Genomic DNA, 14395 nt, shown 5'->3' on the forward strand with positions numbered 1-14395 from the left:
CAGAAAACACAACGGCAAATCAGAAAGCACAACAGCAAATCAGAAAACACAACAGCAAAACAGAAAACACAACAACAAATCAGAAAACACAACAACAAAACAGAAAACACAACGGCAAATCAGAAAACACAACAACAAAACAGAAAACACAACGGCAAATCAGAAAACACAACAACAAAACAGAAAACACAACAACAAATCAGAAAACACAACGGCAAATCAGAAAACACAACAACAAATCAGAAAACACAACAACAAATCAAAAAACACAACAACAAATCAAAAAACACAACAACAACAAAACAGAAAACACAACAACAAATCAGAAAACACAACAACAAATCAAAAAACACAACAACAAAACAGAAAACACAACAACAAAACAGAAAAAACAACAACAAATCAGAAAACACAACAACAAATCAAAAAACACAACAACAAAACAGAAAACACAACAACAAAACAGAAAGCACAACAGCAAATCAGAAAACACAACAACAAATCAGAAAACACAACAACAAAACAGAAAACACAACGACATTAACCAAACCGGAAAAGGTAGGTACCCTCGGGCGACATGAATCGTCGCTGATTGGTCCGTCCTTTGAACCGGAAGGACAGGGTTTACATGTTTTCAAAACAAGAGCGCTGCCAGTGACGACATACACGCTGCTATTAATGAATACTTTGATGCAGGACATGTATATGGGTCCGTGTATCATCTGATCATGCAATTCTATTTAGTGTGGCTTTGATGACGAGACCAAATCACCACAGCGGTCAGCCCTCCTGGCCGAGACTCAGTGAACTTTCCCCCCAGAAAACAGCCTCTCTCCCCGCTAGTGAAATAGTCAGACAGCGTCCTGTTGACTGATGCTGATCATGTAATATGTAATTTAGACTGAAAAACGTAACTTTGTCACTTTCCAGGATGTTTGGTGGGTCGGGATCTCAATCACAACACATTATAACGGCATCCATATGATTATAAACAGTCAGCGGGTACATGTTCAGATTAACAGGAGGACACCGGGAAACACCTTGAAAAAAACACATACGTCATCATCATGACGTGTACGTCACGCCTCCTTTGGAGCCGCAGCGCCGGCTTTCTGTGTGAATTAGCCTATACTCTGGTTCGTCTTTTACGCCGGAGCTGCTTGGTTCTGTGTGAGCAACCAACGGCGGAGAATTGGCGAACCGCTGCAGCGATAATGCGGCGTCTCTGTGTGATTTCAGAGCTTCCCCGCTGGACACCCATTTCTCGCAGCTTTTCTAAGATCTCATGATACATCACTCCATTCATAAACATGTCATTAATTAGAGACATGTATGGCTCGAGTGAGGCCATTAGAACGTGGGACTCCAGTGGTCTACTGGGACTGGACCATAGACTGTACACAGTCAATGGACTGGACCGTGGGACGCTCAGACCGGTGTGTTGTTCCTCACCATGGATACCGAGCGAGTCCCTACACATTGCGCATGTGCAAAGCGTGGCCACACAGCAGAAATGTACCGTGGGAAATGGTATAACAATAACGGAAAATGTAAATTAGATTTATTATTTCGTTTCGGTTTCCTTGTTGATTATATTTTCCATTTTGGGCTGAAAATAGGAAAACAAACACCAGTTTTCAATGTTTGGTGCATACAGAAACACAGAAAAACGGAATATTGACTCGTATTTTCGTTTTTCGTTTGCCACATTAAATATAATTGCATGATCAGATGATACACGGACCCATATACATGTCCTGCATCAAAATATTCTTTAATAGCAGCGTGTATGTCGTCACTGGCAGCGCTCTTGTTTTGAAAACATGTAAACCCTGTCCTTCAGGTTCAAAGGACGGACCAATCAGCGACGATTCATGTCGCCCGAGGGTACCTACCTTTTCCGGTTTGGTTAATGTCGTTGTGTTTTCTGTTTTGTTGTTGTGTTTTCTGATTTGTTGTTGTGTTTTCTGTTTTGTTGTTGTGTTTTCTGATTTGTTGTTGTGTTTTCTGTTTTGTTTTCTGATTTGTTGTTGTGTTTTCTGTTTTGTTGTTGTGTTTTCTGATTTGTTGTTGAGTTTTCTGTTTTGCCGTTGTGTTTTCTGATTTGTTGTTGTGTTTTCTGATTTGCCGTTGTGTTTTCTGTTTTGTTGTTGTGTTTTCTGATTTGTTGTTGTGTTTTCTGATTTGCTGTTGTGTTTTCTGTTTTGCCGTTGTGTTTTCTGATTTGTTGTTGTGCTTTCTGATTTGTTGTTGTGTTTTCTGATTTGTTGTTGTGTTTTCTGTTTTGCCGTTGTGTTTTCTGATTTGTTGTTGTGTTTTCTGTTTTGCCGTTGTGTTTTCTGATTTGTTGTTGTGTTTTCTGATTTGTTGTTGTGTTTTCTGATTTGCCGTTGTGTTTTCTGATTTGCTGTTGTGTTTTCTGATTTGCCGTTGTGTTTTGCACTTCAGGGCCACCGTAGATATCTGATCATAGTCCTATTAGATTGACCTTGAATTAAAATCAGCACCAGTGTGTTTTAAACAGTGGAAGGTCAATGATTCTCTGTTCAGAGATTCAGAAATTAAGAAACAAATAAGTGAATACAATCATACATTTATGGATATTAACAAAAACTCCATAAATGATTTGCCAATGATATGGGAAGCATTAAAATGTTGCCTCAGAGGGGAGCTAATTAAGAGCTGTAGCTTCAAGAAGAAGATACAGCAGCAAAAGGGAAAGCAAATTGTTAACAAAAAATTAAGCTGTTACAAAGTTCACTGTCAAACGAATACAAGAATGAAATATGGACAGAACTGTGCAAACTAAAAATGAAATATGATGACATTATAAGAGAAAAAATTGAATATAAACTAAAGACAGCAAAATTAAATGATTATGAAAGTGGGGAAAAGGCAGGAAAGCTGTTAGCCTCAAGACTGAAAAAACAGATGACAAAAAAATAAATTTCTAGTATCAGATTACTAAATGACTCGATATCCTCCAATCCAGATCAAATAAACAAAACTTTTACGGAATTTTACAAAAACCTTCATGAGTCTGAAGGTGATGATAACCCTGAGTCACTACTAGAAACGTTTTTTAATAATGTAAAGCTGTCCTTCTTAACAGAAGAGGAAAAACACACATTAGAGCAGCCCATAACTCTATCTGAAATAAATCAGGCCATAAATTATTTTGTTAAAATAAATGTCTGGGGCCTGATGGTTATAATGCAGAGTTCTATCAGGAGTTCAGTGGGGATCTATCACCCCTCCTTTTGCAGATGTATCAAGCATCATATGAAAACATCAGTTTCTCACCGTTATTTAATCATTCACATATTACATTAATCCATAAAAAAGGTAAAGATCCTCTCTTGTGCAAGAACTATCGTCCAAAATCTCTAGCCAACCTGGATAATAAAATCCAGGCTAAAGTTCTTGCAGCAAGATTATTTAAGCTAATTGGAAAGCTGATACATAGTGACCAAACTGGTTTTGTGAAGAAACGATACTCATCTGATAATACAAGGAAATTATTTAATATCATAATATCATACAACATTCAAAAAAGCTCCCTCTGTCAGCTGCACTGTGTACTATTGATGCTGAAAAAGTGTTTGACAGCATTGAATGGTCATTCTTGTTTAGTGCTCTACAGATATATGGGTTCGGCACCAACTTTATACAGTGGATCAAAATGCTCTACCACAATCCTACAGCTTCAGTAAGAACAAATGACTTATTTTCAAAACCATTCACTTTACATCAAGGCACAAAACAAGGGTGCCCAATTTCAGGTCTCCTATTTAATTTGGTTGTTGAGCCATTAGCTGAGATAATAAGATCTGAAAATAATATTAAAGGCATATATATTGGAAATCAAACATAAAATATCACTGTACTGTGATGACATAATTTTGTATTTAACATATGTAGAATCCTCTCTTCTTCATCTCACACAGATCTCAACTCAGTACAGCTCTCTGTCAGGATATAAAGTAAATTGGGAGAAATGTGAGTTGATGCCCTTAAATAAAACTTGTACTATCACATATCACATGTGTACGGAATACCAAAATAAAATGGAAACAAACAGAATTAACATATCTGGGACTAAAAATTACATCAAGTATCTATCAAACAAGAGATATTAATCTCACTCAAACCTATAATAAAATAAGCGCGAATATTGATCGCTGGTCAAGCCTTCCCATATCTCTGTGGGGTCGAGTAAATATTGTAAAAATGAATATCCTCCCTACTGTCAACTACATATTGAGAATGCTGCCCACTAGCATACAAAAAGCCTGGTTTGATGACTTACATAAAGCAATCTCAGCATTTATTTGGCATGGTAAAAAGGCGCGACGCTCATACTTGAGGTTGTCTAATCCATACAAAAAAGGTGGTTTGCAGCTCCCTAACATTTTTCATTAGTATTATCATTTGGTTGTCAGCAAGTAAATATGTTTTTTGATCCCGGTGTGATTAAAGACTGGAAAACCATTCAGGAGAATATGTTACAAAACTTAAATATTGACTCAGGATGTCTATACTATATGAAAACATTTCCTAAGGTACTGATTGGAACTCCCATTGAAGTGTCATTCAACATTTTAAAGTCATGTGCAAAGGTCTTAAGAATTGACACAGATACTTCAATAAATCAGCCAATATGGCAGAACCCAAATATAACAGTGAACAAAAAGGTTATTAATTGGAAAAAGTGGAAGGACAATGGAGTGACTAGGCTTTGTCACACATTCTCTAATAATAATAATTGCAATTGTTTTAAAAACTTTGATGAGTTAATCACTGATTATAATATTCCAAAGAGTGAGTACTTGAACTATATTACCTTGATATTACCAAGCTGAGAATTTGTGTACACACATTTGAAAATGTTCTTTACAGTCATAACCTGCCCAATAAAAATGCAGTTAAATTATGGTATTCAACTCTGAATGATAGCATTGGCGATCAATTTGATGTTGCTGTCCTGGAACGTTATATGGAAAAATGCAAGGCAACCTTTTCGATGTATAAAAAAATAAACTAAGACAATTCAACATACTCAACAGATTATACTACACACCGTCAAAACTATTTACAATGGGCTTACAAGAAGACAGTAAATGTCCAAAATGTGGCAATACTGATGGAACTTTGTTTCATTTACTCTGGGATTGCCATAAATAAAAGAAATGTGGTTTGGTATAACAAAACACGCTATGAACCACATTAACATAACTATTCCACTAACACCAGAGTCATGTATATTAGGAGATCTACATAATTTTAATAAAGTTCCACCAAAGGACAAGAAAGTGTTCCTCTCTTTATGCATGATCACAAAAAAGGTGATCATCAACAACTGGATCTGTTCCAAAACCCCATTGGAGAGGGAGTGGGTCACCGAGGCAATGGAGGCAGTGAATTTAGAGAACGTAGCCTTTAGTCTGGAAAATAATGATGTGGGTTATGTTGAAATTTGGGCTCAAACGGAAAATTATTTGATGTCGTTGTGATGTACATGTTTTTGTCCTCTCGATATTTCTTTTGAGGTTGCTTATAAGGTTTGTAGTTATAGTGCCTGAGACCATTTAAGGGGTGGGGGTGTGGTGATTTGAAAGGCAAGGAAGCGTGCTATTTGTTTTGCTTTCTATTGCTATTTCTAGTATCTGTGTTAATAAATAATATAAAATATATTTAAAAAAAAAAAAAAAACAAAGCAAAAAACAAAACAAAAACAAACCTTGTTTTCGAATGATTCGTCTGTCCTTAGGGCATAGTCTGTACATGGATATGTCACGCGTTTGTTAATGTATTTTCCAGGCTGTGCACATTTGTCACAACCATGGTAGCCATTGTGGTTCTTTGTGTTTTTAACAAAGGACCTGGCCGGTGTGTCACAAATGACTGTGTCCAGTTTGAGCTTCAAATTCCTACCCTCAAAATCAAAACCTTTCTCAAGCTGTTGTAACTCTAACGAAATCTTTGAGGAACTCTTTTGCTGAGCTAGGTTTCTTTGGTCCACAGAACAAACCTATTACTACTGGTTCTTTCATGGGAACGCTCAGTAGAAGACCTAGGTTGAGGTCTAGTTCTAGTCACAGTTGCAGACTAGAACTCTTAAACAGAGTAAGTCCATCAATGTTTATTTGCAACTTGAAAGTGAAACACACCACCAGTGTGTGGGTGTACTTGGACAGTGTATTTCTAAGAGATGGCAGGATACCAAAGTAGCGATACTGTCCTCCAGCCTTTTCCAGAATAGAGTATTTGGTCTTAGTCTTAAAGGATAACTACCGTTTTTTACAACCTGGACCTTATTTCTGGCAAAATATATGATCACTTACTCACCCAGATAACTTTGGTGTCATTCGGCGTCGTTCGGACGAAATTAGATCCAGTGTAGCGGCGATATATCCATATAATGGGAGAGACGGGGCAGCGACACACAGCCTCTATATAACGCATTATCTGCCACGAAACTAGTTAATTTCATCAATATTTTGTTATGAAATGCTAGCGCTATTAGCCTCTGAGTCCGGGCTCGTCCGTTATCAACATCCGGGGTCAAACTAGCAGTAGCAGCTACAGGTAAACAAGCCGCGCTGTCGCGGGTGCGCGCGCAGCTCAGAGACGACATCTTCCAGGTCAGAGGTAGTAGATCAGCCTACAGACCCCGGATGTTGACAATAGACGAGCCCGGACTCAGAGGCTAATAGCGCTAGCATTTCATAACAAAATATTGATGAAATGAACTAGTTTCGTGGCAGATAATGCGTTATATAGAGGCTGTGTGTCGCTGCCCCGTCTCTCCCATTATATGGATATAATGCCGCTACACTGGATCTAATTTCGTCCGAACGACGCCGAATGACACCAAAGTTATCTGGGTGAGTAAATGACCATATGTTTTGCCAGAAATAAGGTCCAGGTTGTAAAAAACGGTACTTATCCTTTAAGGAGGGTCCTAGCATCCTTTGGAAGATCAGGACAGCAAATGCGAAGTATGCCCAAAAGTGCTGTCAAAGCAACCAAAGAAATACCAAAGTGTGTTGCCCAGTTGGAAATGCTGTCAGGGAGGAACGGCCTGCCCGATCTGAACCCGAAGGGGGTTTTGTTTTTGGACATCTGTGCTAGTCATGGATTGGCCATAACAAACACCATGTTCGAGCATAGGGTGGCCTAAGGTGGCCTGGTACCAAATACACTGCTTGGTACCAGGCCACCTTAGGCCAAAGGTCGATGATAGACTTTGTGGGCCGGATCTACTAAGATCCCAAATTTCTTGTACTAATCTGCGTGCGCAATCTAGAAATTTGCATGTAGGGTTGAACCGCGGTTTGCGGGCGATTTACTAAGAGTGATTGCGTTAATGACAACAGTTGCAAACGTGTTGGAGACACGCCTATTTAAATGAGGGTTTAGCGTGTTTCATGGTTTTCAGTATTGCGAGTTTGAGAGAGCGAAAGCGCAAAGTGAAATTTGACCCTTTGGAATTAGAAGTGTTGGTAGAGGAAGAGAATAAACATTTCAATGAGCTGCAGCAAAGGAATCTGACGGTCGCGCAAAGGAACGCTGTGTGGGAGAAAATCGGTGAAAAAGTTAATGCTGTTGGAAAAAACAGGCAAACAGTGGGTGAAGTGAAAAGGAGATACCAAGACATCAGAAGAAGAACAAAATAAAAATTGGCGTATAATAAATAATAAATATAATAATAATAATAATAGTAAACTTGCAAGGAGTTTTGTTATTGCAGGTATTCGTGACTCCTTCTCGTAGCTGGCTCCAAATCCGCTCTGAGTTCCTCCAACAGCTCCAAAATGACAAGGCTGGATAGGCGATATGTTCTAATGATAGTTTTCTCATTCATCCCAAAAATGTTCACATGAGGGTGAAAAATGCGTTCTCGGCGTCTCCTTCCATTGTTTTGGCATCTCCTTCTTGCAACAATAACTGCAGCCATCTGTGTGCAATTACGCATACAAACTGTTTGCACCTCCCTTTGAGACGTGGTAAATTTAGAGTTTCTATGGGCAAAATTGCTTTCCAGTTTGATAAACCACTTTGCGTGTGCTAAATTAATATATTTACATTTTCTTCACCCACAACACGCACAATTGCGTGTAAACGCCCCATGTTGCATATTCATTGCTGCAAATGTACTAACTGAATGCAGACGCGCTATTTTGCACCTTTGACAGACGCAACCCTTTTTGCGCACTGTTAATAAATCAGTTTGTACATTATTTTTCGTGTGCAAGGAGTTTGCGCACGTTTTAATACATGCAAACCTTTAGCAGATCTGGCCTTGTGGTCGTATCATCGGACCTGCGGCCGTATGTCTCGGACACTCTGGCGAAGAGAGGAGCGGAGTTGTCAACTGATCACCACCTGGTGGTAAGTTGGATCAGGTGGCAGGGGAGGCTGCCGGACAGACCTGGGAAACCCAAACGAGTAGTGAGGGTGAACTGGGAATGTCTGGCGGAGGCCCTGGTCCGTCAGGTCTTCAACTCCCACCCCAGGTAGAACTTTTCGCTCATCCCGGGGGACACTGGGGACATGGAATCTGAATGGACCATGTTCAGCGCCTCCATTGTAGAGGCGGCCGCTAAGAGCTGTGGTCAGACGGTCATTGGTGCCAGTCGGGGCGGCAACCAAAGGACCCGCTGGTGGACACGGGGCAGACCCAGAACCCGCTGTAGAGATTACATATCTCATCTGGCCTGGGAACGCCTCGGGATCCTCCCGGAGGAGCCGGAAAGTGTCGCTGGGAAGAGGGAGGTCTGGAGCTCCCTACTGAGCCTGCTGCCACCAAGACCCGACCCCGGACAAAGTGGAAGATGATGAGATGAGATGAGATGAGATGAGATGGAAATGCTGTCAGAAAGTGAATATGTCTTATAGACTTCATCATCAGAATGTTCTGAGTCAGATGACTGAATCTGCTCATCACAGCTGCCAGCTACAGGGCCCTCAGTTATGTCCACCTCATCTACTTCGATATCACCTTCCTCCTCACTAAAGACTACACTAGTTGCGATGTCTGAATAAGTTGGACTGTCTGTGCAATTTGGTTCCTCAAAAACCTCTCCTCTGAAATCTCCAAGGTCCCTCTCCGTTGTCATTTGAAAGTCAGTCAAATTTGTGCAGTCATCCCTAATTTCTTGAAGGTGTTTGTCAATGCTAAACGTGTCCTCCGTCTTATCATGGAATTGGAGACAGGCAAAGTCTTTCTATTCATTTTATCTGTAAGAAATATTTCAGAAACACATAAGACAGCATCTACGCTTCCACAGGATCTGCACCTTCCCGGAGCATGTGGAGGAGTCCACCTGAACCCTTTTAAGTGTGCTGCAGCTTAGGGGTTACTCGAGGCGCTTCCTTAGGTGCATCAAAGCAGAGGTCGGCGGCACCTTTACCCAAAATTACACAATTATAACGCGGCCGTCCATCCCTCGTCCCTATGAATGTAACATAGTCAGACAGCCATACGAGGTTTCTGAAAACTGTAAAAAAAAAAAACAATTTTCAGGGGACGAGGGAGGGCTGTGTCGCACTGCAGTAGTGCCACATGATCTCCGCCTACAGAAGGAATACAAACCTGAAAGACATTTTAATTCACACGGCTTTCAATAATAAAATTAACAGCAATAAGGAAGCGCTTCGAGGATCAGAAATTGATTTCATCCATCTCCCCCATATTTTTAACCCACGCGCCAAAACTGGAGTAAGTTTGTGGCAGGCCTTAAAGGTCCCATAATATACTGTTTTTCATCAATTTCACACAGCTGTCAGAGGTCCAACAACACTGTATTCGAAATGTATTGCCCCAAACCCATCCATGGTCCTGAATTTCAGCTGTCTAAAAGTTGCTCAAGTGAGCTCTACTGAGCTCTACTGAAAACAGGCTGTTTCTGTGCCTGCACCTTTAAATGCTAATGAGCTCCGTCTGTCAACGCCTGCCTTGCCTGCTACACGCCCCTCTCAGGGAGAGGATGCCACTTACACTAGCAGTAGCATCTGCTAATGTTTACGGTGGATGTATCACTATGGCTCGCCGAGATGCTGTCGTTCGACTGGTTGTATAAGCTTAACAAGCCAACACTCAGGAATTTGTGTGTTGTCCACCATTACATGAGAGACTCCCCACTCCCCAACACAACCACCTGGGTCCCATCCCCCACTGACCTGCAACAGATAACATCTAAATACAGCTAGCGAAAGCTGTGTTTGTCTCCAACACACTCTTGGACACTGTTCGCATAGTCTCTGTCTCCAGTCTGCACGTTTCCAGACTTTTTACTGTGACAACCAAGCTCCCTCGTAATATTATTAACATTAAACTTGCTTCAAACGCCATTGCATAGCCGACTGAAGCGGACCTAACTAGTTAGCCAATTTCAAGCTGACTTCACCATACTCGTAGGCAACTGTAAATACTATCAAAACATGTCTTACCTGTGGCTTGGGTGCAGTTGCTGGGTCCCGTATGGTTGGGACTGACCTTTTTACGAGGGTCAGTGTCGAGGCAAAGCCAGCTTTGTACTGACCCTCGTTACTGAAGCAGTCCGATGTGAAGTGGTTAGCACACACAAACAAACTTACAGGAACCATAGCCGGCACGTTGTCGTTACAGATGAAACGCAACCACTGTGTCTTCTGTAGCCGGGACAGAATATAGGCACTTATGTTGATTTTTACAACCAACAACAGAGCAATTTGCGTGTCTAGCTCTGAGCGACGACATTGCGAAACATTGCTATCTTACCGCTGGACACACCGAACGTCACCTCGGGGATGAACGCCCCCCCTCTCGGATATCTCCTGGGAGAGGGGGGAGTGTTTTCGCGCAGACAGGACAGGAGCTGAGCCCCGTTTTACCAGTGGGTGGGCTGCAGAGACGATGCAGGACCGAGGCCGGCTCTACGCAGGGGCAAGAGGGGGCAGCGCCCCCTCAAATAAATGTCTTGCCCCCTCAAATCAAAATTTTAGAAGTTGAGAAAGCACATTTTAATATATCATAATATATATTACAAGTTGACAAAATTATCTGCAGTAGCAGAAAAATCTGCTGAAAAAGGGACACACACGATACAGTATCAGCCTCCCTCTCATCTCTCTGTCCCTCCGCTGTGCGTGCATTCACAGGCTGCGCAGCACACACACACACACACCCCTCCCCTCCCCTCAGCCCTCAGTAAACATCCAATCACTGTTGCAGTATGCAAATGAGCCAAGACGTAGCCTGACAGTGTAGTGTCAGGTTTCACCACGGCCACGGAGCGGTAAGACTTTGAAGAAGCAGCAGTGTTACAAGCACAGAGATGAGCGCCCACGTCCACTGCATGTGACAAACTGAAGACAAATGACCTGTGTCTGACAGACCCCTACGTAAAGCCCGCCCCAGGCTGTAGTTCTGCACTGTTTTGTTTCATACAATCACAGCGTTTTTTTTACAAAGCCAGCTTACTTATTTTCTGCTCCAGCTTCCAGCAGCTCACAAAGAGAAAGTTAATGCTGTGTAATGCAGTTTCTTTTTTTAAAAAGTGTAGTGCTGCTCCTGCATGTACTAATAGTAGTAGCAATGATGCTGCTGCTAGTACATCAGAGACAGCTGCTAGCATAACTGCACCTTTAGCATCAGCAAGCACTGCTTCTCCTGCACCTCCCTCCATCCCCCCAACAAGTGCTGCCCCAAAGCAGCCTGCTCAGCTACCCAGTGACTTAAATGGCAATGCACCACATCTCAGTCAATACTGGGTAGCTACCCAAAGCGTGCATTTGGTACAAAATTGAGATAATTCAATCCTGCTTGGTACCGCACTCGACCATGGCTAGAGTATTCTGTGGTGTGAGATGCCTGCTTCTGTTTCCCCTGTCAGAAATATGGCAGCACTGTTAATGAGAGGGATGTTGTTTTTACCTTAACTGGTTTTAACAACTGGAAAGCAGCACTTGATCGAGACAAGGGGCTACAGAGGCATGTGTCCAGCATGCTTCAACTGTATGGACTCAGCACAAAAGCAGAGAGGCTACAGGGGGAACTGTTGACTCCCTGTTGGTTGGTAAAACACAACTTGAAAAAAAACAACACTATGTCAAGAGTGTGGGCAGTGCTGTTAAGTTTCTCTGTGTAAATGAGTTTAGTGGGACAGGTGCAATGTCTGTGATGATTCACTTTGTCAGCAATTCCATGCCAGAGGAGCATCTTATCGGGTTGCTTGACTTGCATCAACTTGATGCAGAGTACATCACCTCTGAGATATTGACACACCTTTCTGATGCTGGCTACAGTGCTGACAACATATTTAGCCAGTGTTATGATGGGGCTTCTGTGATGAGTGGGGTAAGAGGTGGTGTACAAGCTCTGCTCCAAAAGAAGCTTGCTAGATATGTCCCATATATCCACTGCTAGAACCATCAACTGCACCTAGTAGTTGTGCATGCCATGCAGAGTGAACCATGTGCAAAAAGATTTTTTGACCTCTCCAAGTTTTTTCAGCACCACCGTGTGTCCAAGAAATATGATGCACCTAATCTTAAAATGCTGCTTGAAATCCCATGGACAAGCCACTATGAGGTGACAAGGTGCATTGTTGAAAATCAAGACCATATTCTCAGTATCCTATCTGAGATGACAGAGGATGATGAGGCCTGCAATGTCAAATTAAGAGGCATCACTTCTTTGAGACTGGAAAAGTTTCTAGTGCGGGTGCTTGGTGTCTTGAAACCAGCAAATGCAATTCTACAGTCTCAGTCTGTGGATATGTGCAGTGCTTCTGAGGTTGTCGGTGCTAAAAAACATTTGTGAAGATGAGTATTGGGCAGAGTCATCTCAGTCGGCTGCTGGAGATGATTCACATCCTCCAAAGAGAAGGAGAACAATGAGCAAACACCTTCGTCAAAGTGTTGTTCTCTCAACTGTGGGCCATACAGACTCTGATGATCCTATCCTTAATCCCCATCAGTCTCTGAAAAGATCTCTGCTCAACCTCTTTGACAGGGCCATTTCAGAAATGGAAACTAGATTTTTTACAGAGAAATGTTGACCTGATGAAAGCCATATCTAGTCTTGCATCCCCATCTAGTGCATTTCTAGATTCAACCCAGTTGCACCCTCTGGCTGTGCTGGCTGGCATAGTGGCAGACAATGCAAGTCTGAAAAATGAAATCCTTGTGGCAAAACAGTTGTTGCTTGAGAAATGTCCAAATGAAACAGACCTGTCCACTGTGTGTAAACACCTGCAGGAGTACAAGGAAGCCTTTCCTGAGTTGAATAAATTGTATGTAACAGCCCTGGTAATTGGTGTGTCTTCAACAGCATGTGAGATTTCCTTCTCCACATTGTCACGGGCTCTAACCCCCTATCGTCTCACTGTTACACAAGAGAAAAAGGAACCTGGAGATCTTGGCCCATGAGAAGTCCCTAACAAACACTTGGACATGGATGAATTTGTGAGAGTTTTTGCAAAGGGAAACAGGAGACTGTTGTTGTGGAGTGGAGTGGAGAGGAATGAGAGAAATGAGAGAGGAGTGGAGAGAAAGGAGATTTTTTGAGCTATTAAGTTGCCAACAAAAAATGAAAAAAACAAGCCAAAAAAAAGGAAAAAAAGAAAGATACATAAAATGTTCTGCTCTATATCTGTTGTGTTTTATAAATTAGTTTGAGAAGATTGTTTTTTATTATTCATAAGACTACCTTTCATATTTGTAAATATTGACTATAGTGTAGTGATGGGCATTTTATCCGATGCGCAATCAGTGCATCGATGCAAGGGTCTATGATACATTGCATCGGTTGGAGTGGTGTGCATCGGATATAAACTGGGCTGAAACCACGATGCATCTCCTTGTAAAAGCTTTGCATCTGTAAAATCCGATTTCTTCTTATTAGGATTGTACTGGTTTATTAGGGTTCTAACCCCGAAGGGGTGAGACACACAAGTCCAGCTCAATGTGCTCTACAAAAAATATCATTGGATTTTTTGCTAATTTGCATAATGTGAAAAACAGTAAAGTGAATAAAACTTTTGCAAAATTGACCCTATCAACACCAAATTTGGTATACAGCCTCGGGGGATGAAAAGACAAGTTTCTATTATAAATGAGCCCGATTGGTCAAAAAACATGGCCGCCACGGACCAATGAATGTTCGCAATGGGTGGAGCTTAGAAATGATTGGCCATAACTCTTACACCCTTTGCCCTGTCATCACAAAACTTGGTAGGCAGGTTCACAACGGGACTGGGAATCTGCCTACTGAAGTATTTTGAGCTCAACCTATAGGGGGCGCTATAAATGCCACACATGCGTATCTCAAAAACCATTGGACGGAATTTCACCAAATTTGGTATGCATGCTCGTGGGGTGACTATTAACTAATATCTTGACTGCCATG

General features: G+C 41.7%; 1 protein-coding gene across 3 annotated transcripts in view; it reads right to left on the bottom strand.

The window, feature by feature from the left end:
* The window catches only part of LOC311259036 (piggyBac transposable element-derived protein 4-like), a 29231-nt gene extending 18255 nt beyond the window's left edge, over positions 1-10976 (bottom strand). For 2 of the 3 annotated variants that reach the window (XM_084355838.1, XM_084355837.1), the window contains exon 1: positions 10456-10976. The gene's annotated coding sequence lies outside the window, so the exon portion shown is untranslated. The remainder of the gene's footprint in view (positions 1-10455) is intronic. The other variant, XM_084355836.1, reaches the window with a different exon arrangement.
* Positions 10977-14395: the final 3419 nt, after the last annotated feature.

Source organism: Pagrus pagrus (genome assembly GCF_965226575.1).
Source record: "Pagrus pagrus genome assembly, chromosome: 6".
NCBI classification, from domain to species: Eukaryota; Metazoa; Chordata; class Actinopteri; order Spariformes; family Sparidae; genus Pagrus; species Pagrus pagrus.